At 48.1% G+C, this 25,734-nt stretch overlaps 1 protein-coding gene across 1 annotated transcript in view; it reads right to left on the minus strand.

Annotated features, from left to right (window-relative positions):
* MAP3K5 (mitogen-activated protein kinase kinase kinase 5) overlaps positions 1–25,734 on the minus strand; it is a 368,573-nt gene that overhangs the window by 136,543 nt on the left and 206,296 nt on the right. The window lies entirely within an intron of this gene.

Here is a 25,734-nt window from a genome sequence, read left to right on the forward strand (position 1 = left end):
GTCTCCATTATTCAAATTACGCTGCACAGTAGCGCCACTACACCAGGTCGAGTCCCTTTTATACATTACAGCAGACAGTGTCCCCCTTTTTACACATTACGGGAGACAGTCCCCCTTTTCACACATTGCGGCAGCCAGTCCCCCTTTTTACACATTACGGCAGACAGTCCCCCTATTTTTTTTGAATCAAGTAATTTTTTATTGAGTTTTGTAACACACTGACACAACAAGACAAAACAACAACATTGAAATAAACTATAACAATTGCCATCAATAAACAGGTATTTTCAGATCACAGTTCGGTGTGCGTGTTAATTCTTTTCGCATATGTGTACACGACATAGAATATCAATATTATTACGAATGTCGCTCAAGTGCTCAATACCTGCCCGCCCAGCCATGTGCTACTCCAGCGATCCCACATCTCCGTAAATCGAGAGGTGGAACCCCGTATTTTATACATATGCCTCTCATGACGAATTACCTCGTTCACCAACGCCCTCCAGTGCTCCACCCTAGGCACATCTGCCGAGAACCAGACCCTAGCAATAACAACTTTTGCCAGCGTAGTGAGACACAGGACATATTTATACAGTAAGACAGAGTGTGTTTCCTCAAGATCTAACCCAAACAAGCATATACCAGGATCTAATGTAGGGAGGGACGGTGCTGTCATGATCACATCACTCCACACTTTACGCCAAAAAAGGGAAATCTCAGGGCAATCCCACAGTAAGTGCCAAAATCCGGCATCGGCTGCCCGACACCTGGGGCAGTTAGAATCTTCCCTAAGACCAGCCCTCTGCATAGTAACTGGAGTACGATAGGCCCTGTGTAAAATATAGAAAAAAACCTGCTTATATCTTATACACGGCGTAGTGTATCTAAGGGAGCTCATAATCTGGAGCCACTGCTCATGGGACAAGCGCCCCAAATCAGTCTCCCATTTAATACGGAGATTATTTAATAGATCGGGGTAGCTTCTATTATTTAAAGCAGCATATATGGTAGACACCCTCCCCCTCTGACTCAGAGAAGTAAGCATCGTCCTAACAGGTGAGTCAACAATCAGTGGTGGGCCATGAGGGAATTGAGTTTGTACAGCATGTCTAAGCCGAAAATACTGGAACAGAGCAGTATTAGGTACATCAAATTCGATCTTCAGTTGCTGAAATGACTTCAGCACTCCATCGTGGTACAGCTGACCCAGCGCCACGACACCCCTAGCAATCCATATATTATCTAGCGACATCTCATATAGCTCAGGGTATGCACTATTGAACCACAATGGAGTACCGGCATCATGTCCCTCCCAATCATATAAAGTGTGTGCATAGCGCCAGATGAGCAAGGCTTGACGCAACAGGGGAGGCAAGCCAGGCGCTGAGAGACCAGAGAGGAGAAGCTGAAGAGGAGAAAGAGAGAAAGTAGGAGAGCACTCCGCCCGCTCAGCCAGAAACCCCCTCACCGTAGTACCTAGAGAATCCCCGATCCATTCACTCAGATGAGACAGCTGAGCCGCTACATAGTATAGTCTGAGATCAGGGAGACTTGCCCCGCCGGACATCTGAGATCTGCATAATGTCCTGATAGAGACTCTCGCTGGCCTGCCACCCCATATAAATGAGGACAGAACGCCCTCTATAACAGTAAAGATCTTCTTGGGGAGGTATACCGGAGAATTGTGTAGAGCATAAAGGAATTTTGGCTGCATCACCATTTTAAATAGATTAACCCGACCCAGGACAGACAACGGTAGTTTTTTCCAGCTATGAGCCTTCTCTTTAAATGTCGCTAGAATGGGGTCAATATTTTGGGCCACATAGCTACGCGCCATAGGAGTAATCCAGATGCCTAAATACTTGAACCGCAATGTCCATTGCAAAGGATACGCCCCCTGTGTATTTTCCGGGAGAAGGCCAGAGATGGGGAAAATGTGGGATTTGTCCCAGTTAATTAGTAGACCGGAAAAGATACCAAAATTTTCCACTACCTGTAACACTGCTTGTAGGGAGTCATCAGAGTCTTGCAAAAAAAGAAGCATGTCATCCGCGTATAGCGCTACCACATCCACATGACCCCCAATCTCAACGCCCCTGACCCTACCATTACTGCGCAGCAGGCCGGCCAACGGCTCCACGGCGATTGCAAACAGTGCAGGAGATAGGGGGCAACCCTGTCGAGTGCCCCTCTCCAACGCAAAAAGCTCAGACGTGAAACCATTAGCCGTCACCCGAGCCACAGGCAAGGAATACAACAACTGGATAAAGCTAATAAATCGAGGGCCAAAAGCAAATTTCTCCAGCACCCCCCACAGGTACCTCCATTCTACGGAGTCGAACGCTTTGGCCGCATCAAGGGACACCACCACCGCGTCCGACCCCACCACATCACCCCTCTGGAGATGACAGAACAGTCTACGCAAATTTTGGGCCGTGGACTTACCTGGCATAAAGCCAGTCTGGTCCGGGTGAATTATTGTTGCAATTACCAAATTCAATCGAGATGCCAAGATTTTTGCCAGTATCTTGACATCAGTATTGAGGAGGGAAATGGGTCGATAAGACTCGGGGAGCAGGGGGTCCTTCCCTGGTTTCAACAGGACAATTATATTGGCCTCGGCCATAGAGCGCGGGAGAGCCTTACCCTCTAAGAGCAAGTCAAATAATTGTAGGAGATAGGGGGCAAAAAACGTACTGTATTTTTTATAGACTTCCCCCGGAAGCCCATCGGATCCCGGTGCCTTAGACGCCGGGAGAGACAGGATCGCAGCCTCCACTTCTTCCAACGTGATAGGTGCATCCAAAGCCTCCGAGTCCTCCCGGGACAAGCATGGCAAGGTCAACTGGGCCAAAAAATCCCGAAGCTGATCGTCAGAGTAACTGGCTCGGGAGGCATAGAGCGAGGAGTAATAACTACGGAACGTCTCCGCCACCATTGATCCAGAGTAACACAATTGGCCAGCAGAGTTCTTCACACACTGAATTACAGTTCTAGGGGAATCGGACCGGGCCAAAAAAGCCAAGTAGCTGCCATTCATCTCCGCCCGAAAATACTGCTCATGTCCTGCAAAAAGGAGTCTACGCCTGGATTTCTCAAATAAACAATCCGACCACTCGCTCTGCGCGCTCTTCCACAACAGCTCATCAGATCGCAGATGGGTAATAAGGTATTGAGACTCCAACTGCCGGCACAAAGATTCCAACCGCACCTCTTCCCTCTTACTAAACGCTTTAACTTCAGAGATCCGCTTTATAAAGGAGCCTCGCAAAAACGCTTTAAAAGCATCATGTTTTAGCGGCAGATCACTGAATAGTAAATTGTCTTCCTGGAACCCTTCCCAAGCGGCAATCAGGTCTGCACCCTCCCCCCAGCAAAGTCAACCAAAAGGGGTTAAGCTTCCACATTTTTGCACCCCGCTCCCAACCAATATTAACTGTAACTAAAACAGGAGAGTGATCCGATATACCCCTAGGGAGATAATCTACCGCCAGCACGTCCGGGGACAGATCAGGAGAAACCAAAACCAAATCAATACGGGAAAAAGCATGATGGGTAGCGGACTGACAGGAGAAGTGAGTAGCTGTGGGATTACGACATCTCCATACATCCTCCAGCCCCAGCTCCCCCACCAGTCTTGCGAACGGGGTAGGGGACGCTAGGGGAGGGGAGGACGCAACAGACTCCCTCCACCTGTCCATACCACCATCCATAACATTGTTGAAATCCCCTAGGCATATTACAGGGGTAGCAGGGGACCGGGCCAGGAATCGGGCAGCATGACGGAGAGCCTCATTATTATATGGCGGGGGGACATATACTGCTAATACATGGAACAATCTGCAGTTGATATGGGCTCGTAGGAAGACGTATCTGCCATATTGGTCAGTTTCACAGTCATCCAGGTGAAATTGTACGGACTTTCTAATCATTACAGAAACGCCTCTGGCACTGCTAGAGAAAGTGGAATGATACACGTGACTAACCCATGGTTTTTTAAGTGCCAACACCCTACCTCCATGCAAATGTGTTTCAGAAAGACAAATTATGTCCGCCTGGTATTTTTTAACCTGAGTCAGGACCAACGATCTTTTAATTTTCTCATTCAATCCCCGAACATTCCAGCTGAGCAGACGAAGCCCCTCAGAAACAGCAGACATGGAAGTTATAGAAGGAAGGTGCAACAGGATAGATTAAAGAGACATACATCAAAACCTGGCATCGCAGCAGAGCAAGGCTGAGCAAACAATAAACAGGGACAAGAGCAACCAGTCCCCCTACGCCCCAGGAGACAAAAGAGCACAGAGCAGTATCGTACGGATATAGCGTGTCATTGCACAGTACGCACAGAACTAAAAAGTGATGGCTTAGAAAAAAACAAACTAACCCCCCCCGCACCCACCCTGTATCACCTCGCAAACTTAAGGCATACCTGGATCCCATAACTCCCATTAAGTAACCAAACTAAGGGATAAGGGCCTAACCAAAGAACCTTAGGAAAAGCCCCTACACTATTTTCGGCAAGAGCTCTCCACAACTTGTAGAAGGAAGTAGTACCCCAACCCTGAAAAAAAAAAGAAAAAACAACATAGCTAGGCACATGCCCCATTATAAAGCATCAAACAGTAGTAAAACAATGTGGGGCTGACCGTTACCGCCATATCATAACGATGCATAGCAAGCAATACCATAATTTTGCCCCATTTCTATTCGCCCCACATCGCATATATCCCCACAGTGCATTTATATTCACAGGAATATGCATCAGATAAATAGAAACAGCGGTGCAAGAAGAATGAAATCAACATCTGAGCAACAACACATCATCAAGGAGAACGTGGTTGACGTTCCAGCCATGCACCAGCATCTTGAGGAGATGTAAAAAAATGAGTGGTGTTGTTAAGCACCACCCGCAACTTGGCTGGAAACAGCATAGCATATTGTATATTGCGGTCTCTGAGCTGACGCTTGATGTGAATAAATTGAGATCGTCTCTTTTGCACCTCCAGGGCAAAATCAGGAAATACGGAAATATTATGTCCATCTTGTTGAATAGGGCCTTTTGTTCGGGCCAGACGGAGCACCGCATCACGGTCCTTGAAATGCAGGAAGCGTGCAATAAATGTTCTAGCCGGGGCCCCCGGCGGCGGCGGCCTAGGTGGAAGCCTGTGCGCCCTCTCCACCGCAAATTGAGAGGTAAATGCCTCCTTGCCAAATAGATCAATAAGCCACCCTTCAAGAAATGACTCCGGAGAGGAGCCCGACAAACCGGACGTTGTTGCGCCGCAATCTCCCTTCTATATCTGACATTTTAGCCTGCATAGATGTCACTTGGGTATACAGGTCCGCCACCTTCAACTGCAAGGGTGGAGCAGCATCCTCCAAAGCCGATATCCGATGTTCAGTTTCACCCACTCGCTCTCGGATCTTCTGCATATCCTGCCTTAGCAGAGAAAATAAGATTTTACTTACCGATAAATCTATTTCTCGGAGTCCGTAGTGGATGCTGGGGTTCCTGAAAGGACCATGGGGAATAGCGGCTCCGCAGGAGACAGGGCACAAAAAGTAAAGCTTTTCCAGATCAGGTGGTGTGCACTGGCTCCTCCCCCCATGACCCTCCTCCAGACTCCAGTTAGGTACTGTGCCCGGACGAGCGTACACAATAAGGGAGGATTTTGAATCCCGGGTAAGACTCATACCAGCCACACCAATCACACCGTACAACTTGTGATCTAAACCCAGTTAACAGTATGATAACAGCGGAGCCTCTGAAAGATGGCTTCCTTCAACAATAACCCGAATTTGTTAACAATAACTATGTACAATTATTGCAGATAATCCGCACTTGGGATGGGCGCCCAGCATCCACTACGGACTCCGAGAAATAGATTTATCGGTAAGTAAAATCTTATTTTCTCTATCGTCCTAGTGGATGCTGGGGTTCCTGAAAGGACCATGGGGATTATACCAAAGCTCCCAAACGGGCGGGAGAGTGCGGATGACTCTGCAGCACCGAATGAGAGAACTCCAGGTCCTCCTTAGCCAGAGTATCAAATTTGTAAAATTTTACAAACGTGTTCTCCCCTGACCACGTAGCTGCTCGGCAAAGTTGTAATGCCGAGACCCCTCGGGCAGCCGCCCAAGATGAGCCCACCTTCCTTGTGGAGTGGGCCTTTACAGATTTAGGCTGTGGCAGGCCTGCCACAGAATGTGCAAGTTGGATTGTGCTACAGATCCAACGAGCAATCGTCTGCTTAGACGCAGGAGCACCCATCTTGTTGGGTGCATACAATATAAACAACGAGTCAGATTTTCTGACTCCAGCTGTCCTTGCAATATATATTTTTTTAATGCTCTGACAACGTCCAGTAACTTGGAGTCCTCCAAGTCACTTGTAGCCGCAGGCACTACAATAGGCTGGTTCAGATGAAATGCTGACACCACCCTAGGGAGAAAATGCGGACGAGTCCGCAGTTCTGCCCTGTCCGAATGGAAAATCAGATATGGGCTTTTGTAAGATAAAGCTGCCAGTTCTGACACTCTCCTGGCCGAAGCCAGGGCTAGAAGCATGGTCACTTTCCATGTGAGATATTTCAAATCCACCTTTTTTAGTGGTTCAAACCAATGAGATTTTAGAAAGTCCAAAACCACATTGAGATCCCACGGTGCCACTGGAGGCACCACAGGAGGCTGTATATGCAGCACTCCCTTAACAAAGGTCTGGACTTCAGGGACTGAAGCCAATTCTTTTTGAAAGAAAATCGACAGGGCCGAAATTTGAACCTTAATAGATCCCAATTTGAGACCCATAGACAATCCTGATTGCAGGAAATGTAGGAATCGACCCAGTTGAAATTCCTCCGTCGGAGCACTCCGATCTTCGCACCACGCAACATATTTTCGCCAAATTCGGTGATAATGTTGCACGGTTACTTCCTTCCTTGCTTTAATCAAAGTAGGAATGACTTCTTCCGGCATGCCTTTTTCCTTTAGGATCCGGCGTTCAACCGCCATGCCGTCAAACGCAGCCGCGGTAAGTCTTGAAACAGACAGGGACCCTGCTGAAGCAAGTCCCTCCTTAGAGGTAGAGGCCACGGATCTTCCGTGATCATCTCTTGAAGTTCCGGGTACCAAGTCCTTCTTGGCCAATCCGGAACCACTAGTATCGTTCTTACGCCTCTTTGCCGTATAATTCTCAATACTTTTGGTATGAGAGGCAGAGGAGGAAACACATACACCGACTGGTACACCCAAGGCGTTACCAGCGCGTCCACAGCTATTGCCTGCGGATCTCTTGACCTGGCGCAATACCTGTCCAGTTTTTTGTTGAGGCGAGACGCCATCATGTCCACCATTGGTCTTTCCCAACGGGTTACCAGCATGTGGAAGACTTCTGGATGAAGTCCCCACTCTCCCAGGTGAAGATCGTGTCTGCTGAGGAAGTCTGCTTCCCAGTTGTCCACTCCCGGGATGAACACTGCTGACAGTGCTATCACATGATTCTCTGCCAAGCGAAGAATCCTTGCAGCTTCTGCCATTGCACTCCTGCTTCTTGTGCCGCCCTGTCTGTTCACATGGGCGACTGCCGTGATGTTGTCCGACTGGATCAACACCGGTTTTCCCTGAAGCAGAGGTTCTGCCTGGCTTAGAGCATTGTAGATTGCTCTTAGTTCCAGAATGTTTATGTGAAGAGACGTTTCCAGGCTCGTCCATACTCCCTGGAAGTTTCTTCCTTGTGTGACTGCTCCCCAGCCTCTCAGGCTGGCGTCCGTGGTCACCAGGATCCAATCCTGTATGCCGAATCTGCGGCCCTCCAATAGATGAGCACTCTGCAACCACCACAGAAGAGACACCCTTGTCCTTGGAGACAGGGTTATCCGCAGGTGCATCTGAAGATGCGACCCTGACCATTTGTCCAACAGATCCCTTTGGAAAATTCTTGCGTGGAATCTGCCGAATGGAATTGCTTCGTAAGAAGCCACCATTTTTCCCAGGACTCTTGTGCATTGATGTACAGACACCTTTCCTGGTTTTAGGAGGTTCCTGACAAGCTCGGATAACTCCTTGGCTTTTTCCTCCGGGAGAAAAACCTTTTTCTGAACCGTGTCCAGAATCATCCCTAGGAACAGCAGACGAGTTGTCGGCATTAACTGGGATTTTGGAATATTCAGAATCCACCCGTGCTGTTTTAGCACTTCTTGAGACAGTGCTAATCCCATCTCTAGCTGTTCTCTGGACCTTGCTCTTATTAGGAGATCGTCCAAGTATGGGATAATTAATATGCCTTTTCTTCGAAGAAGAATCATCATCTCGGCCATTACCTTTGTAAAGACCCGAGGTGCCGTGGACAATCCGAACGGCAGCGTCTGAAACTGATAGTGACAGTTTTGTACAACGAACCTGAGGTACCCCTGGTGTGAGGGGTAAATTGGAACGTGGAGATACGCATCCTTGATGTCCAAGGATACCATAAAATCCCCCTCTTCCAGGTTCGCTATCACTGCTCTGAGTGACTCCATTTTGAACTTGAACTTCTTTATGTACAGGTTCAAGGACTTCAGATTTAGAATAGGCCTTACCGAGCCATCCGGCTTCGGTACCACAAAAAGAGTGGAATAATACCCCTTCCCTTGTTGTAGAAGAGGTACCTTGACTATCACCTGCTGAGAGTACAGCTTGTGAATGGCTTCCAAAACCGTCTCCCTTTCGGAGGGGGACGTTGGTAAAGCAGACTTCAGGAAACGGCGAGGTGGATCTGTCTCTAATTCCAACCTGTACCCCTGAGATATTATCTGCAGGATCCAGGGATCTACTTGCGAGTGAGCCCACTGCGCGCTGTAATTTTTGAGACGACCGCCCACCGTCCCCGAGTCCGCTTGAGAAGCCCCAGCGTCATGCTGAGGCTTTTGTAGAAGCCGGGGAGGGCTTCTGTTCCTGGGAAGGAGCTGCCTGTTGCTGTCTCTTCCCTCGACCTCTGCCTCGTGGCAGATATGAATAGCCCTTTGCTCTCTTATTTTTAAAGGAACGAAAGGGCTGCGGTTGAAAAGTCGGTGCCTTTTTCTGTTGGGGAGTGACTTGAGGTAGAAAGGTGGATTTCCCGGCTGTAGCCGTGGCCACCAAATCTGATAGACCGACTCCAAATAACTCCTCCCCTTTATACGGCAAAACTTCCATATGCCGTTTTGAATCCGCATCGCCTGTCCACTGTCGCGTCCATAAAGCTCTTCTGGCCGAAATGGACATAGCACTTACCCGTGATGCCAGTGTGCAGATATCCCTCTGTGCATCACGCATATAAAGAAATGCATCCTTTATTTGTTCTAACGACAGTAAAATATTGTCCCTGTCCAGGGTATCAATATTTTCAATCAGGGACTCTGACCAAACTACCCCAGCACTGCACATCCAGGCAGTCGCTATAGCTGGTCGTAGTATAACACCTGCATGTGTGTATATACTTTTTTGGATATTTTCCATCCTCCTATCTGATGGATCTTTAAGTGCGGCCGTCTCAGGAGAGGGTAACGCCACTTGTTTAGATAAGCGTGTTAGCGCCTTGTCCACCCTAGGAGATGTTTCCCAGCGCTCCCTAACCTCTGGCGGGAAAGGGTATAATGCCAATAATTTCTTTGAAATTATCAGCTTTTTATCAGGAGCAACCCACGCTTCATTACACACGTCATTTAATTCTTCTGATTCAGGAAAAACTATAGGTAGTTTTTTCACACCCCACATAATACCCTGTTTAGTGGTACCTGTAGTATCAGCTAAATGTAACGCCTCCTTCATTGCCAAAATCATATAACGTGTAGCCCTACTGGAAAATACGGTTGATTCGTCACCGTCACCACTGGAGTCAGTGCCTGTGTCTGGGTCTGTGTCGACCGACTGAGGCAAAGGGCGTTTTACAGCCCCTGACGGTGTTTGAGTCGCCTGGACAGGCACTAATTGATTGTCCGGCCGTCTCATGTCGTCAAACGACTGCTTTAGCGTGTTGACACTATCCCGTAGTTCCATAAATAAAGGCATCCATTCTGGTGTCGACTCCCTAGGGGGTGACATCCTCATATTTGGCAATTGCTCCGCCTCCACACCAATATCGTCCTCATACATGTCGACACACACGTACCGACACACAGCAGACACACAGGGAATGCTCCTAACGAAGACAGGACCCACTAGCCCTTTGGGGAGACAGAGGGAGAGTTTGCCAGCACACACCAAAAGCGCTATATATAACAGGGATAGCCTTATAATAAGTGCTCCCTTATAGCTGCTTTATATATATAAAAATATCGCCATAAATTTGCCCCCCCTCTCTGTTTTACCCTGTTTCTGTAGTGCAGTGCAGGGGAGAGACCTGGGAGCCGTCCTGACCAGCGGAGCTGAGAGAGGAAATGGCGCCGTGTGCTGAGGAGATAGGCCCCGCCCCTTTTTTGGCGGGCTCGTCTCCCGCTATTTAGTGAATCCAGGCAGGGGTTAAATATCTCCATATAGCCTCTGGGGGCTATATGTGAGGTATTTTTAGCCTTTATATAGGTTACATTTGCCTCCCAGGGCGCCCCCCCCCCAGCGCCCTGCACCCTCAGTGACTGCGTGTGAAGTGTGCTGAGAGGAAAATGGCGCACAGCTGCAGTGCTGTGCGCTACCTTTAGAAGACTGCAGGAGTCTTCAGCCGCCGATTTTGGACCTCTTCTGACTTCAGCATCTGCAAGGGGGCCGGCGGCGCGGCTCCGGTGACCATCCAGGCTGTACCTGTGATCGTCCCTCTGGAGCTGATGTCCAGTAGCCAAGAAGCCAATCCATCCTGCACGCAGGTGAGTTCACTTCTTCTCCCCTCAGTCCCTCGTTGCAGTGATCCTGTTGCCAGCAGGACTCACTGTAAAATAAAAAACCTAAGCTAAACTTTTTCTAAGCAGCTCTTTAGGAGAGCCACCTAGATTGCACCCTTCTCGGCCGGGCACAAAAATCTAACTGGAGTCTGGAGGAGGGTCATGGGGGGAGGAGCCAGTGCACACCACCTGATCTGGAAAAGCTTTACTTTTTGTGCCCTGTCTCCTGCGGAGCCGCTATTCCCCATGGTCCTTTCAGGAACCCCAGCATCCACTAGGACGATAGAGAAACATCCATTTGTACTTGCCCAATCCGGTCCGTGACCCTCTGCTCGGACGCAGAAATTGCCTGCAATATTTGCTGGGTAGAATGCACCTGTTCATCATGGTCAGAGGTGTCCCCCTCGGCCGTCGGCGAGGGCGGGCCGGCCTCACCCCGCTTTGTCGAAGTGGATGCCTGCTGTGGTCTGGCAAATTTCTCCAGTTTCGCAGCAGCGTTAGCTGCACTCTGTCCTCCCCTCACCATGGTATCCCTGAACGGGAATGCAGATCCGGAGGAGTATTACAGCAGGTTCTGCACAAGAGTCAGGGCAGAGATGGCACCCCAATAAACGGAGCAAGTGTGTGGGCACACTGCAGATAATCAGGAAGCAGGTGTATGTTGTAGAAATTGCAGCAGAGTGAAAGCTGAGTCAGGGGCACCCAAGCTGTCCCCACAGGATAACAGGCAGCTAATGTAGGGCAGCCGGCTCCAGTGAAATGTATATAGTCCATCCAAAAAAGGGCACTGTGGACAGGTATTAAGCCCAAGAGGGAAACTGGATGGCAACCACAGTCATCGCATCGCACAGCACCTCAGGGGGAGAAGGAGCAGCAGGACTGAAAATGGCGGCTTTTCGCGGGCTTTTTCGCCCGTACTCGGTCTCCAGCGTCACCGCAGTGGGGCCCCAGGCATGCACCTCCACTGGACCCAGCAGATGACAGGGCCCTCCTCTCTGTAGTCCCCCAGCCGGAGGACCAGCGCTCAGACACCGCCGGGTGCGCGGACACGCGCCGCTCCCGGAGCTCCGCCGGCGGCCGGCGGAGGGGTAGGGAGCCGGAGACCACGCTGGAAGGTCCTCAACAGCACACCCGCGCCGCTCACCGGATCAGCAAGGGCAGCAGCAAAGGCAGCACACATTCAGGGGCCAGCTGGCAGGGAACAGGATCCACAGGTTGGGGTAAAAAGGATGGGTTTGCAGGATTTTAGTGGAGAGCTAAGGCTGCACACAGCTACTCCATGCCGATCCAAGCCACGCCCCCGACAGTCCCCCTATTTACACATTGCGGCAGCCAGTCCCCTTTTTTACACATTGCGGCAGCCAGGCCCCCTTTTTACACATTACGGCAGCCAGTCCCCCTTTTTACACATTGCGGCAGCCAGTCCCCCTTTTTACACATTGCGGCAGCCAGGCCCCCTTTTTACACATTGCGGCAGCCAGGCCCCCTTTTTACACATTGCGGCAGCCAGGCCCCCTTTTTACACATTACGGCAGCCAGGCCCCCTTTTTACACATTGCGGCAGCCAGACCCCCTTTTTACACATTGCGGCAGCCAGTCCCCCTTTTTACACATTGCGGCAGCCAGTCCCCCTTTTTACACATTATGGCAGACGGTATCCCCCTGAGAGAGAGAGAGAGAGAGAGAGAGAGAGAGAGAGAGAGAGAGAGAGAGAGAGAGAGAGAGAGACACAGAGAGACATACTTACCATCTCCCCGCTGACAGGCTCCTCGTGCAGCTCCCTCGGTGCAGGCAGGTGAGAAGGAGGAGGAGGGAGGGGGACTGGAGCCGCAGCAGCGCTATTTCATTGGTAGTAAGCGCCGCTGCAGCATCCCCCTCTACTTCCGTATAGGCTGCCCGGCGCTGCTGTGGATGCTGGGATGGAGGAACCGCATCCCAGCATCCACAGCAGCACCGGGCAGCCAATACGGAAGGAGAGGGGGATGCTGCAGCGGCGCTTACTACCAATGAAATAGTGCTGCTGCGGCTCCAGTCCCCCCCCCTCCCTCCTCCTTCTCCGCTGCAGCTCTCCTCCCCAGTGCGGCGGCGGCGCACGGCGCAGACTTCAGAGGTGGCATGTAATGAGTCAATTTGACTCATTACATGCCGCTGGCTGTGCGCCCTCAGGGAAACTGCGCTGTGTGCCAAGCCCACTGGCACACACCTAGTTACGGCCCTGGTTTTAAATATTACCCTCACGTACAACCCAGCCTGTCTGTTTTTGAGTAATGTCTGCCTGCGGCTTCCTGGAAAAAGCACTGTACAGTTTTTGAGACTGACGGAAGACTTTAAAGTTTCATTGCTAGCAAAACAATTGGTATGAACAACTGCATGAACAGGCTCTAAGATTCAGGAAAAGGACGGGCTCCTGGAGAGGGGGCACCCAACACTGCTGTACATAGGGGGAATAAGTACAGCACTAAATCTCCATTAAAGGTGGAGCTGTGCTGTAAGAGTTTTAATTGGGAAGAGTGGAAGGTGTATACTAGAGATGTGCTGCACAGATTTGACTCTGATTTTCAGGCCAAAATCAGATCTCAAAACAAAGGAAAACATAAATGTTTCCCCACCAAAACATTATTTTTGTCCATGGAAAATGACGTTTTCCAGCCAAAACATTATCTTCTATTGCAAAGATGACGTTTTGGCAGGAAAAGATGACGTTTTGAGATACAATTTTGCTGGGAAAATTAGTCCAATCCGAACTGCACATCTCTAGTGTATATAAATAAATGTCGGGTAGTCTGGGACTATAAAGAAAAACTTTGATAGCTGCTTTATTCTCTCAGTATCCAGGTTCCAAGAAGTCATAATGAAACTAGGATCTATTCCTGAGTGCAAACACATGATTTACTGCTTAGGGGGACATGTACTAACTAAGCGGTGATAAAAGTGGAGAAGATAGCCAGTGGAGAAATTGCCCATGGCAACCAATCAGCTGCTCTGTATACTTTTATAGTATGCAAATTATAAATGTTACATCAATGCTGATAGGGGGAGATGTACCAAAGTCACTATTTTGAGACAGAGTTTAAAGATTCTGAAGAGAGGAGACAGACTACATTTACAGTAGTGAAGATTTCAAAGGTGGTAGTATTGCACAGGGCTTTAATTAGAACTGTGCGACTGGTGACGTCGCCCAGGGCATAATGCCCAGGGGATGGAAGCTGCTGGCCCAGTTGACCATGTACATTTAAGTGCCCACTGTGTACTCCTCTAAATCTACGATCTCCTTGTGACTTTATTAATGACGTAGTGTCCATTTGAAACTGCGACTGAGTGCGAGTGAACAGAATCCTATGAAGAGGAGGAAGGAAAAGTAGAAAACAAAAGAAAAGGAGATAAAAGCAGATAAAAAAAAAGGTAATTTAGAGGTGAACAGGAGGCTTTATGGTATACAGGTTGAGTATCCCATATCCAAATATCCGAAATACGGAATATTCCGAAATACGGACTTTTTTGAGCGAGAGTGAGATGGTGAAACCTTTGTTTTCTGATGGCTCAATGTACACAAACTTTGTTTAATACACAGTTATTAATAATATTGTATTAAATGACCTTCAGACTGTGTATATAAGGTGTATATGAAACATAAATGAATTGTGTGAATGTACACACACTTTGTTTAATGCACAAAGTTACAAAAAAATATTGGCTAAAATTACCCTCAGGCTGTGTGTATAAGATGTATATGAAACACAAATGCATTCTGTGCTTAGATTTAGGTCCCATCACCATGATATCTCATTATGGTATGCAATTATTCCAAAATACGGAAAAATCCCATATCCAAAATACCTCTGGTCCCAAGCATTTTGGATAAGGGATACTCAACCTGTATTGTAAGCTGGGCTACTGGACAATGGGGGTAATTCCAAGTTGATCGCAGCAGGACATTTTTTAGCAGTTGGGCAAAACCATGTGCACTGCAGGGGAGGCAGATATAAGATGTGCAGAGAGAGTTAGATTTGGGTGGGTTATTTTGTTTCTATGCAGGGTAAATACTGGCTGCTTTATTTTTACACTGCAATTTAGATTGCAGATTGAACTCACCACACCCAAATCTAACTCTCTCTGCACATGTTATATCTGCCTCCCCTGCAGTGCACATGGTTTTGCCCAACTGCTAAAAACTTTCCTGCTGCAATCAACTTGGAATTACCCCCAATATGTACTGAGAACACGTTACTTCATTACTGAACTCTCCCACTGCGGTATTAGGGTTATCTCTGCGCTTCTGGTGTTAACTCCTCGTTAGTTGTTTCCTCCTGCTGCCCGGCGCTCCCCAACGCTCCCTGTAGTTTCTGTGTCAGACTAGTCACTGCGGTCCGCCTAATCACCGCCACGGCCTCTGTAGCGGTTGTTCAGCGCTGCGCTCCCCCTATCAGTGAGTCTGCGCATGGGCTGTAGTCTCTGCTTCCTACTACTGCGCATGCGCGACTCATTGACAGGGGGAGCGCAGCGCTGAACAACCGCTACAGAGGGATCAGTGGCCGCGGTGGTGATTAGGCGAACCGCAGTGACGACTAGTGTGATGCGGAAACTACAGGGAGCGTTGGGGAGCGCCGGGCAGCAGGAGGAAAACAACTAACGAGGAGTAAACACCGGGAGCACAGAGATAACCCTAATACCACAGCGGGAGAGGTTAGTACATCCCACCCAATAGGTTTTACTAGGTCTCTTTTTGTCAGCTAGTCTTTAAGTGGGATAGTGTGGGGATTATGATTCATTTTGACACATAAAAGTAGACCACAACCTAGAATTTCAACAAGCCTGTTGTGAGAGACTGGAAAGCTTTGCCCACGTCAAGTATGTCAGCCACCATGTCCTTGGCATGCAATGGACAGCTAAGCCTGGCAGTCCATGCTGAACTGTAGTTGCCATGGTCATGTATTTGGCTCCCCTCTGTACTAATACCATATTGGAGATACATATGTTTTATGCATAGTCTCTGCCTCCTGTAAATAGGCACCCATAGGCTATCTCACTGCAGTGGAATGCAGTTATGTTGGCTAAGAGTTACGTTAAGAGTTGTAGTTCCACATAGAGATCGACAAGTATATTGTCTTTGGATTTGGAAAAGTGAATGATATTAATTTTAAGACTAGATGGGGAAAGACGGACCATTTATTAAACAAAAAAAAGACTATTCATTCAAGGTAGATTTGGAGGGTGGCGGGGATGTAAAAGTGGGTGCTAGTTATTTCATGTTAGGCTGGTCAAGAGGGTGGGGAACATGTCACATAAGTTTCTGATGGACAGTGGTACTGACACAAACGTGTTTTTTTTTTACCAGAAAAACACCCATGTGACCACTAGTAAAAAAAACAGTCTATACACTTAGGAAAAAAAGAACAACCAAACAAGTGTTTTTTGTTGTTGTTTTTTTAACATTAGCAAAAATATATTATAGATATGCGCGTGCGCACACACAAACACACAAAACATCTCCGACAGGGAGTTGTTAGTATGTTATACTTAGCTCATATCTTGGGGCAATCGCTCAGTTGCAGCTCGGACTTTCTAACGTTCTTGTGGGTCAAATGTGTCCGGGAGTATAGCCTGAATCCGAAATCGGAACAGAGGCAGACTCAGGCGTTCCAGCAGAGGCGGAACTACCGCCAGTGCAACCAGTGCGTTGCACTGGGGCCCGCCACTGTCCAGGGGCCCAAAGCATGTAATGAGTCAAACTGACTCATTACATGCCGCTGTGTGCTGCGGGCAACAGTCGCCAGCAGCACACAGCCGCCCGCAGCACACAGGAGAGGAGCGCATCTGCCACGGGGGGGAAGGAGGAGGGGGGAGGTGGAGGAGGGAGCCACAGTAGCGCTGTGTTATTGGTTGAGGCGCTGCTGCTGTCCCTCTGCTTCATCATAGGCTGTCTTCCGACGCTGTGAAGCGCATCCTAGCATTCACAGCGGTGGCGAACAGCCTATGGTGAAGGACTGGGACAGCAGCAGCACCTCCACCAATAACACAGCGCTGCTGCGGCTCCCTCCTCCACCTCCCTCCTCCTCCCCGGGAATCGGGATCTCTGCCATAATCTGCACCGAGGAGCCTGAGCCAGCGGAGACAGTAAGTATAATTTTCTCTCTTTCCTTTCTAAAAAGGGGGACGCTGTCTGCCGTAATGTGTAAAAAAGGGGGAATCTGCCTGCCGGAATGTGTAAAAAGGGGGACACTGTCTGCCGGAATGTGTAAAAAGGCGCGCGCTGTCTGCCGGAATGTGTAAAAAGGGTGCGCTGTCTGCCGGAATGTGTAAAAAGGGTGCGCTGTCTGCCGGAATGTGTAAAAAGGGGGACGCTGTCTGCCGTAATGTGTAAAAAGGGCACGCTGTCTTCCGTAATGTGTAAAAAGGGCACGCTGTCTTCCGTCATGTGTAAAAAGGGGGACGCTGTCTGCCGTCATATGTAAAAAGGGGGACGCTGTCTGCCGTAATGTGTAAAAAGGGCACACTCTCTGCCGTAATGTGTAATAAGGGGACGCTGTCTGCCGTAATGTGTAAAAAGGGCACGCTGTCTGCCGTAATGTGTAAAAAGGGCACGCTGTCTGCCGTAATGTGTAATAAGGGGGACGTCGTCTGCCGTAATGTGTAAAAAGGGGACGCTGTCTGCCATAATGTGTAAAAAGGGCACGTTGTCTCCACTAATGTGTAAAAAGGGGATGCTGTCTGCCGTAATGTGTAAAAAGGGTAATCTGTCTGCCGTAAGGTATAAAAGGGTCTCTACCTGGTGTAGTGGTGCTACTGTGCGGCGTCATTTGAATAATGGAGACTACTGTGCACCATTATATGAATTGGTATTATTTTGTGGCCACACCCCTTCCCCACGAAGCCACGACCCTATGTATTTTTGCACGCGCCTACGGCGCGCACTGCCCCTGCTTTGCATGCAGGGGTGGGGCTCCTATGCTGTTTCTTGCACACAGTGCTAAAATGTCTTGTTACGGCACTGTTGCTAGGTATCCATTTCTCTGGCCTGAGCAGGTCCCCCTCACCAGATCCTCTCCAGGGGTGAGGGAGTGGACTTGGATGGGATGGGGAAGCAAAGCATTTTGTCGCACCTGGGCCCACCGCTTGCTAGTTCCGCCACTGTGTTCCAGTGTATCTCAGGTCATTTACACTCTTTATTTTGGTTGCCTTGAGAAGTCCTCATATATCACTGGTACTCAAATGCTAGATATTAGTCTTTATTGTTGTGAGGGTTGGACTGAGTGACTGGTATTGGAGTTGGTTTATACGGCTGTCTGCAACATCTACTCATTGCCTGTAATAGTGTTAGCTTGTCTAAGCAGTTACGCTTTGTTTTGTCTGAAGATTTTCTCATTATTTGATCATTATTTTTACTTCTTTAGTCTGCCACGTACCTTTGCTTGCTATCCCTGTATCCGCAAATACTGGATTCTGCCTGATACTAGTTCTGCTGGTCTGCCACCTGCCTTGACCTCACTATTCGCCTGTCCCAATTTAGGATTGTTACCTGACCATTCCTTGCTATAGTCTCCTTTTTCACCATGGCTACTTCTGCAAGTGGGCTCAGCTATGTTTTAACATGTAAGTCAGGGCTGCCGTAGAGTGCTTCAAATAAATGTAATTATCAAGTAAATGTAATTTGCTTATTCCTTTTCTTGCTTTTAGAGCATACAAATAAAATATATCTACATGCAATAATTGAATATGTTCAGTTCTACTGATTTGGGCTGGTATTGAATGTGCCAGACATCTAACAAAATGCTTTTTTCAGTGGTCAAAAGTTCAATGTGATATTGTCTGTAAGTTAATATATTACTTTATCTGGTTGAACACTACCCATTCGAAAGGACACACTTAACATTTACTGTATGTTGCCCTAAAACAGATTCTAGGCACACGTGTCCTAGCAGAACTTATACTTCTGGCTTTCACATTTGAAAATATGTATGAAAATCTATATTAAAAAAAATAATAATAATTTTATAACAGATTTAAAGAAAATATCTCCGAACAGATCACACTTAACACCACAAAGTTTCACATTTTTGGGCATACAAAAACGTAATGTTCTCAGGCCAGGATTGTCAAGAACCTGACTTAAGTTGCCTGTGTTGTAGTAACCAGCCCCGTCTCTTAACTTAGCCTTCTGTCACACAGGCCAGGATTTCCTGCATTATCCCAGAGTTTACTCAGCCTTGCTTCATTCTCTGACTGCAGTATATGCTGTACACGCTAGTTCCCAAGCTGCAGCACCTTCCCAGGCTGATTGCACAGGTGCACAGACTCCAGGATGCAGCAGTGTTCTCAGACCAGCTGGTAATTATTTGTGTGCCTGAGGTTTATTCAAGCTCCTGTGTGTACTGTAGTACTATGGTATTCTCCGACAATGCTGCATTCCACGATTTCTAGCCGATCTCCACTTCACCATCCTAAGCCTCAGTCCAGCCAACCAGTTTCCCTGCAGTCAATCACAGCCCGGAGGGGGTTCAAAGGAAGTCGAGCTGCAGCATTATTGGGCCTGAACAACTTAGTCATATCCCATACTCTGACTACAGAAGGCCTGCTTCCTTAGTTACAGCGTTCACCATCTATGCACCAGACTCTCACCGGTTCCAGGCCGGTCCTACCAACCTCACTGGTTCCAGGACAGTTCTACCAGCCTCACCGGTTCCAGGACGGTTCTACCAGCCTCACCGGTTCCAGGACTGTTCTACCAGCCTCATCGGTTCCAGGCCAGTTCTACCAGCCTCACCGGTTTCAGTCTGGTTTTACCAAAGTCTCACCAGTTCAGTCCAGAATTACCACAGTCTCATCCCAAGTGTCATAATTCCGGTACTAGCCCGGTCAGCACTCCAGTCTGGTATTAATCCAGTTCAGCTCGGAACCTCTTCACAAGTGATCCAGCATCTCTAGTATCACCTACTGCAATACCTTACTAGAGATTCCTCTAGCTTAAACATTACAAGGTAGTTTTCACTGACCGTACCCATTCATGCGAAAGAGCTATATTCTGCCTCATTTCATTCCAGTGCCCACTAATCCCCTTCCAAAACCATCCGCAGGTAAGTCTGAGTCACAAGTCGTCACAAGGATTAAGAGGTTTTATTTATATATATATTTATAACATAACAGACATTTAATATACCATGTAACTAGTTTTAAGGTTTAAGTGAATATTTGAAGGTCACATCCTACAATATTTAATACATTTTTAAAAACTCCAAAACAAATATTTCTAGCACTTATGATTGATATCAAATGGACGCTGCACTTCTAAGGGTTTTTGGTTATAACCCTCTATATAACAACCAAAGAATACAATACAGGAATTGCGCAGTCCATTTTGATGTGGATTTTATTCACAAAAACTATTTTATTTCTACATACATGAATTACTTCTTGCCGGCCAGCAATACATAAAAAAACTTACATAAAATGTAATAATATACACTGCTATATACTACTAATCATAAAATAATAAAAACGTATTTTATATACTAAACAGACTCCTGTTGTAATTTTAAATAAGAATTTACTTACCGATAATTCTATTTCTCGGAGTCCGTAGTGGATGCTGGGGTTCCTGAAAGGACCATGGGGAATAGCGGCTCCGCAGGAGACAGGGCACAAAAGTAAAGCTTTCCGATCAGGTGGTGTGCACTGGCTCCTCCCCCTATGACCCTCCTCCAAGCCAGTTAGGTACTGTGCCCGGACGAGCGTACACAATAAGGGAGGAATTTTGAATCCCGGGTAAGACTCATACCAGCCACACCAATCACACCGTACAACTTGTGATCTAAACCCAGTTAACAGTATGATAACAGCGGAGCCTCTGAAAAGATGGCTCACAACAATAATAACCCGATTTTTGTAACTATGTACAAGTATTGCAGATAATCCGCACTTGGGATGGGCGCCCAGCATCCACTACGGACTCCGAGAAATAGAATTATCGGTAAGTAAATTCTTATTTTCTCTATCGTCCTAGTGGATGCTGGGGTTCCTGAAAGGACCATGGGGATTATACCAAAGCTCCCAAACGGGCGGGAGAGTGCGGATGACTCTGCAGCACCGAATGAGAGAACTCCAGGTCCTCCTTAGCCAGGGTATCAAATTTGTAGGATTTTACAAACGTGTTTGCCCCTGACTAAATAACCGCTCGGCAAAGTTGTAAAGCCGAGACCCCTCGGGCAGCCGCCCAAGATGAGCCCACCTTCCTTGTGGAATGGGCATTTACATATTTTGGCTGTGGCAGGCCTGCCACAGAATGTGCAAGCTGAATTGTATTACACATCCAACTAGCAATAGTCTGCTTAACAGCAAGAGCACCCAGTTTGTTGGGTGCATACAGGATAACAGCAAGTCAGTTTTCCTGACTCCAGCCGTCCTGGAACCTATATTTTCAGGGCCCTGACAACATCTAGCAACTTGGAGTCCTCCAAGTCCCTAGTAGGTGCAAGGCACCACAATAAGCTGGTTCAGGTGAAACACTGACACCACCTTAGGGAGAGAACTGGGGACGAGTCCGCAGCTCTGCCCTGTCCGAATGGACAAACAAATATGGGCTTTTTTGAGAAAAAAAAACCACCAATTTGACACTCGCCTGGTCCAGGCCAGGGCCAAGAACATGGTCACTTTTCATGTGAGATGCTTCAAATCCACAGATTTGACTGGTTTTAAACCAATGTGATTTGAAGAATCCCAGAACTACGTTGAGATCCCACAGTGCCACTGGAGGCACAAAAGAGGGTTGTATATGCAATACTCCCTTGACAAAGTTCTGGACTTCAGGAACTGAAGCCAATTCTTTCTGGAAGAAAATTGACAGGGCCGAAATTTGAACCTTAATGGACCCCAATTTGAGGCCCATAGACACTCCTGTTTGCAGGAAATGCAGGAATCGACCGAGTTGAAATTTCTTTGTGGGGCCTTCCTGGCCTCACACCACGCAACATATTTTCGCCACATGTGGTGATAATGTTGTGCGGTCACCTCCTTTCTGGCTTTGACCAGGGTAGGAATGACCTCTTCCGGAATGCCTTTGTCCCTTAGGATCCGGCGTTCCACCGCCATGCCAACAAACGCAGCTGCGGTAAGTCTTGGAACAGACATGGTACTTGCTGAAGCAAGTCCCTTCTTAGCGGCAGAGGCCATAAGACCTCTGTAAACATCTCTTGAAGTTCCGGGTACCAAGTCCTTCTTGGCCAATCCGGAGCCATGAGTATAGTTCTTACTCCTCTACGTCTTATAATTCTCAGCACCTTAGGTATGAGAAGCAGAGGAGGGAACACATACACCGACTGGTACACCCACGGTGTTACCAGAACGTCCACAGCTATTGCCTGAGAGTCTCTTGACCTGGCGCAATACCTGTCCCGTTTTTTGTTCAGACGGGACGCCATCATGTCCACCTTTGGTATTTCCCAACGGTTTACAATCATGTGGAAAAAACTTCCCGATGAAGTTTCCACTCTCCCGGGTGGAGGTCGTGCCTGCTGAGGAAGTCTGCTTCCCAGTTTCCATTCCCGGGATGAAACACTGCTGACAGTGCTATCACATGATTTTCCGCCCAGCGAAAAGTCCTTGCAGTTTTTGTCATTGCCCTCCTGCTTCTTGTGTCGCCCTGTCTGTTTACGTGGGCGACTGCCGTGATGTTTTTCCCACTGGATCAATACCGGCTGACCTTGAAGCAGAGGTCTTGCTAAGCTTAGAGCATTATAAATTTACCCTTAGCTCCAGTATATTTATGTGGAGAAAAGTCTCCAGACTTGATCACACTCCCTGGAAATTTTTTCCTTGTGTGACTGCTCCCCAGCCTCTCGGGCTGGGCTCCGTGGTCACCAGCATCCAATCCTGAATGCCGAATCTGCGGCCCTCTAGAAGATGAGCACTCTATAACCACCACAGGAGAGACACCCTTGTCCTTGGATATAGGGTTATCCGCTGATGCATCTGAAGATGCGATCCGGACCATTTGTCCAGCAGATCCCACTGAAAAGTTCTTGCGTGAAATCTGCCGAATGGAATTGCTTCGTAGGAAGCCACCATTTTCTACCAGGACCCTTGTGCAATGATGCACTGTTTTTAGGAGGTTCCTGACTAGCTCGGATAACTCCCTGGCTTTCTCTTTCGGGAGAAACACCTTTTTCTGGACTGTGTCCAGAATCATCCCTAGGCACAGCAGACGTGTCGTCGGGATCAGCTGCGATTTTGGAATATTTAGAATCCACCCGTGCTGTTGTAGCAGTATCCGAGATAGTGCTACTCCTACCTCCAACTGTTCCCTGGACTATGCCCTTATCAGGAGATCGTCCAAGTAAGGGATAATTAAGACGCCTTTTCTTCGAAGAAGAATCATCATTTCGGCCATTACCTTAGTAAAGACCCGGGGTGCCGTGGACAATCCAAACGGCAGCGTCTGAAACAGATAGTGACAGTTCTGCACCACGAACCTGAGGTACCCTTAGTGAGAAGGGCAAATTTGGGACATAGAGGTAAGCATCCCTGATGTCCCGGGACACTATATAGTCCCCTTCTTCCTGTTCGTTATCACTGCTCTGAGTGACTCCATCTTGATTTGAACCTTTGTAAGTGTTCAAAAATTTTTTAGATTTAGAATAAGTCTCACCTAGCCTTCTGGCTTCAGTACCACAATATAGTGTGGAATAATACCCCTTTTCTTGTAGTAGGAGGGGTAATTTAATTATCACCTGCTGGGAATACAGCTTGTGAATTTTTTCCCATACTGCCTCCTTGTCGGAGGGAGACCTTGGTAAAGCAGACTTCAGGAGCCTGCGAAGGGGAAACGTCTCGACATTCCAATCTGTACCCCTGGGATACTACTTGTAGGATCCAGGGGTCCTGTACGGTCTCAGCGCCATGCTGAGAACTTGTCAGAAGCGGTGGAACGCTTCTGTTCCTGGGAATGGGCTGCCTGCTGCAGTCTTCTTCCCTTTCCTCTATCCCTGGGCAGATATGATCTTATAGGGACGAAAGGACTGAGGCTGAAAAGACGGTGTCTTTTTCTGCAGAGATGTGACTTAGGGTAAAAACGGTGGATTTTCCAGCAGTTGCCGTGGCCACCAGGTCCGATGGACCGACCCCAAATAACTCCTCTTCCTTTATACGGCAATACACCTTTGTGCCGTTTGGAATCTGCATCACCTGACCACTGTCGTGTCCATAACATCTTCTGGCAGTTATGGACATCGCATTTACTCTTGATGCCAGAGTGCAAATATCCCTCTGTGCATCTCGCATATATAGAAATGCATCCTTTAAATGCTCTATAGTCAATAAAATACTGTCCCTGTCAAGGGTATCAATATTTTTAGTCAGGGAATCCGACCAAGCCACCCCAGCTCTGCACATCCAGGCTGAGGCGATCGCTGGTCGCAGTATAACACCAGTATGTGTGTATATACTTTTTATGATATTTTCCAGCCTCCTGTCAGCTGGTCCTTGAGGACGGCCCTATCTATAGACGGTACCGCCACTTGTTTTGATAAGCGTGTGAGCGCCTTATCCACCCTAAGGGGTGTTTCCCAACGCGCCCTAACTTCTGGCGGGAAAGGGTATACCGCCCATAATTTTCTATCGGGGGGAACCCACGCATCATCACACACTTTATTTAATTTATCTGATTCAGGAAAAACTATGGTAGTTTTTTCACATCCCACATAATACCCTCTTTTGTGGTACTTGTAGTATCAGAAATATGTAACACCTCCTTCATTGCCTTTAACGTGTGGCCCTAATAAGGAATACGTTTGTTTATTCACCGTCGACACTGGATTCAGTGTCCCTGTCTGTGTCTGTGTCGACCGACTAAAGTAAACGGGCGTTTTAAAAACCCCTGACGGTGTTTTTGAGACGTCTGGACCGGTACTAATTGTTTGTCGGCCGTCTCATGTCGTCAACCGACCTTGCAGCGTGTTGACATTATCACGTAATTCCCTAAATAAGCCATCCATTCCGGTGTCGACTCCCTAGAGAGTGACATCACCATTACAGGCAATTGCTCCGCCTCCTCACCAACATCGTCCTCCTACATGTCGACACACACGTACCGACACACAGCACACACACAGGGAATGCTCTGATAGAGGACAGGACCCACTAGCCCTTTGGAGAGACAGAGGGAGAGTTTGCCAGCACACACCAAAAACGCTATAATTATATAGGGACAACCTTATATAAGTGTTTTCCCTTATAGCATCTTTTTTATATATTTCTAACGCCAAATTAGTGCCCCCCCTCTCTGTTTTAACCCTGTTTCTGTAGTGCAGTGCAGGGGAGAGCCTGGGAGCCTTCCCTCCAGCCTTTCTGTGAGGGAAAATGGCGCTGTGTGCTGAGGAGATAGGCCCCGCCCCTTTTTCGACGGCCTCGTCTCCCGCTCTTAACTGAGTCTGGCAGGGGTTAAATATCTCCATATAGCCTCCGGAGGCTATATGTGAGGTATTTTTAGCCAAAATAGGTTTTCATTTGCCTCCCAGGGCGCCCCCTCCCAGCGCCCTGCACCCTCAGTGACTGCCGTGTGAAGTGTGCTGAGAGGAAAATGGCGCACAGCTGCAGTGCTGTGCGCTACCTTTAGAAGACTGAGGAGTCTTCTGCCGCCGATTCTGGACCTCTTCTTATTTCAGCATCTGCAAGGGGGCCGGCGGCAAGGCTCCGGTGACCATCCAGGCTGTACCTGTGATCGTCCCTCTGGAGCTGATGTCCAGTAGCCAAGAAGCCAATCCATCCTGCACGCAGGTGAGTTCACTTCTTCTCCCCTAAGTCCCTCGTTGCAGTGATCCTGTTGCCAGCAGGACTCACTGTAAAATAAAAAACCTAAGCTAAACTTTTCTAAGCAGCTTTTAGGAGAGCCACCTAGATTGCACCCTTCTCGGCC

Source organism: Pseudophryne corroboree, chromosome 4, assembly GCF_028390025.1.
Source record: "Pseudophryne corroboree isolate aPseCor3 chromosome 4, aPseCor3.hap2, whole genome shotgun sequence".
Taxonomy (NCBI): Eukaryota; Metazoa; Chordata; class Amphibia; order Anura; family Myobatrachidae; genus Pseudophryne; species Pseudophryne corroboree.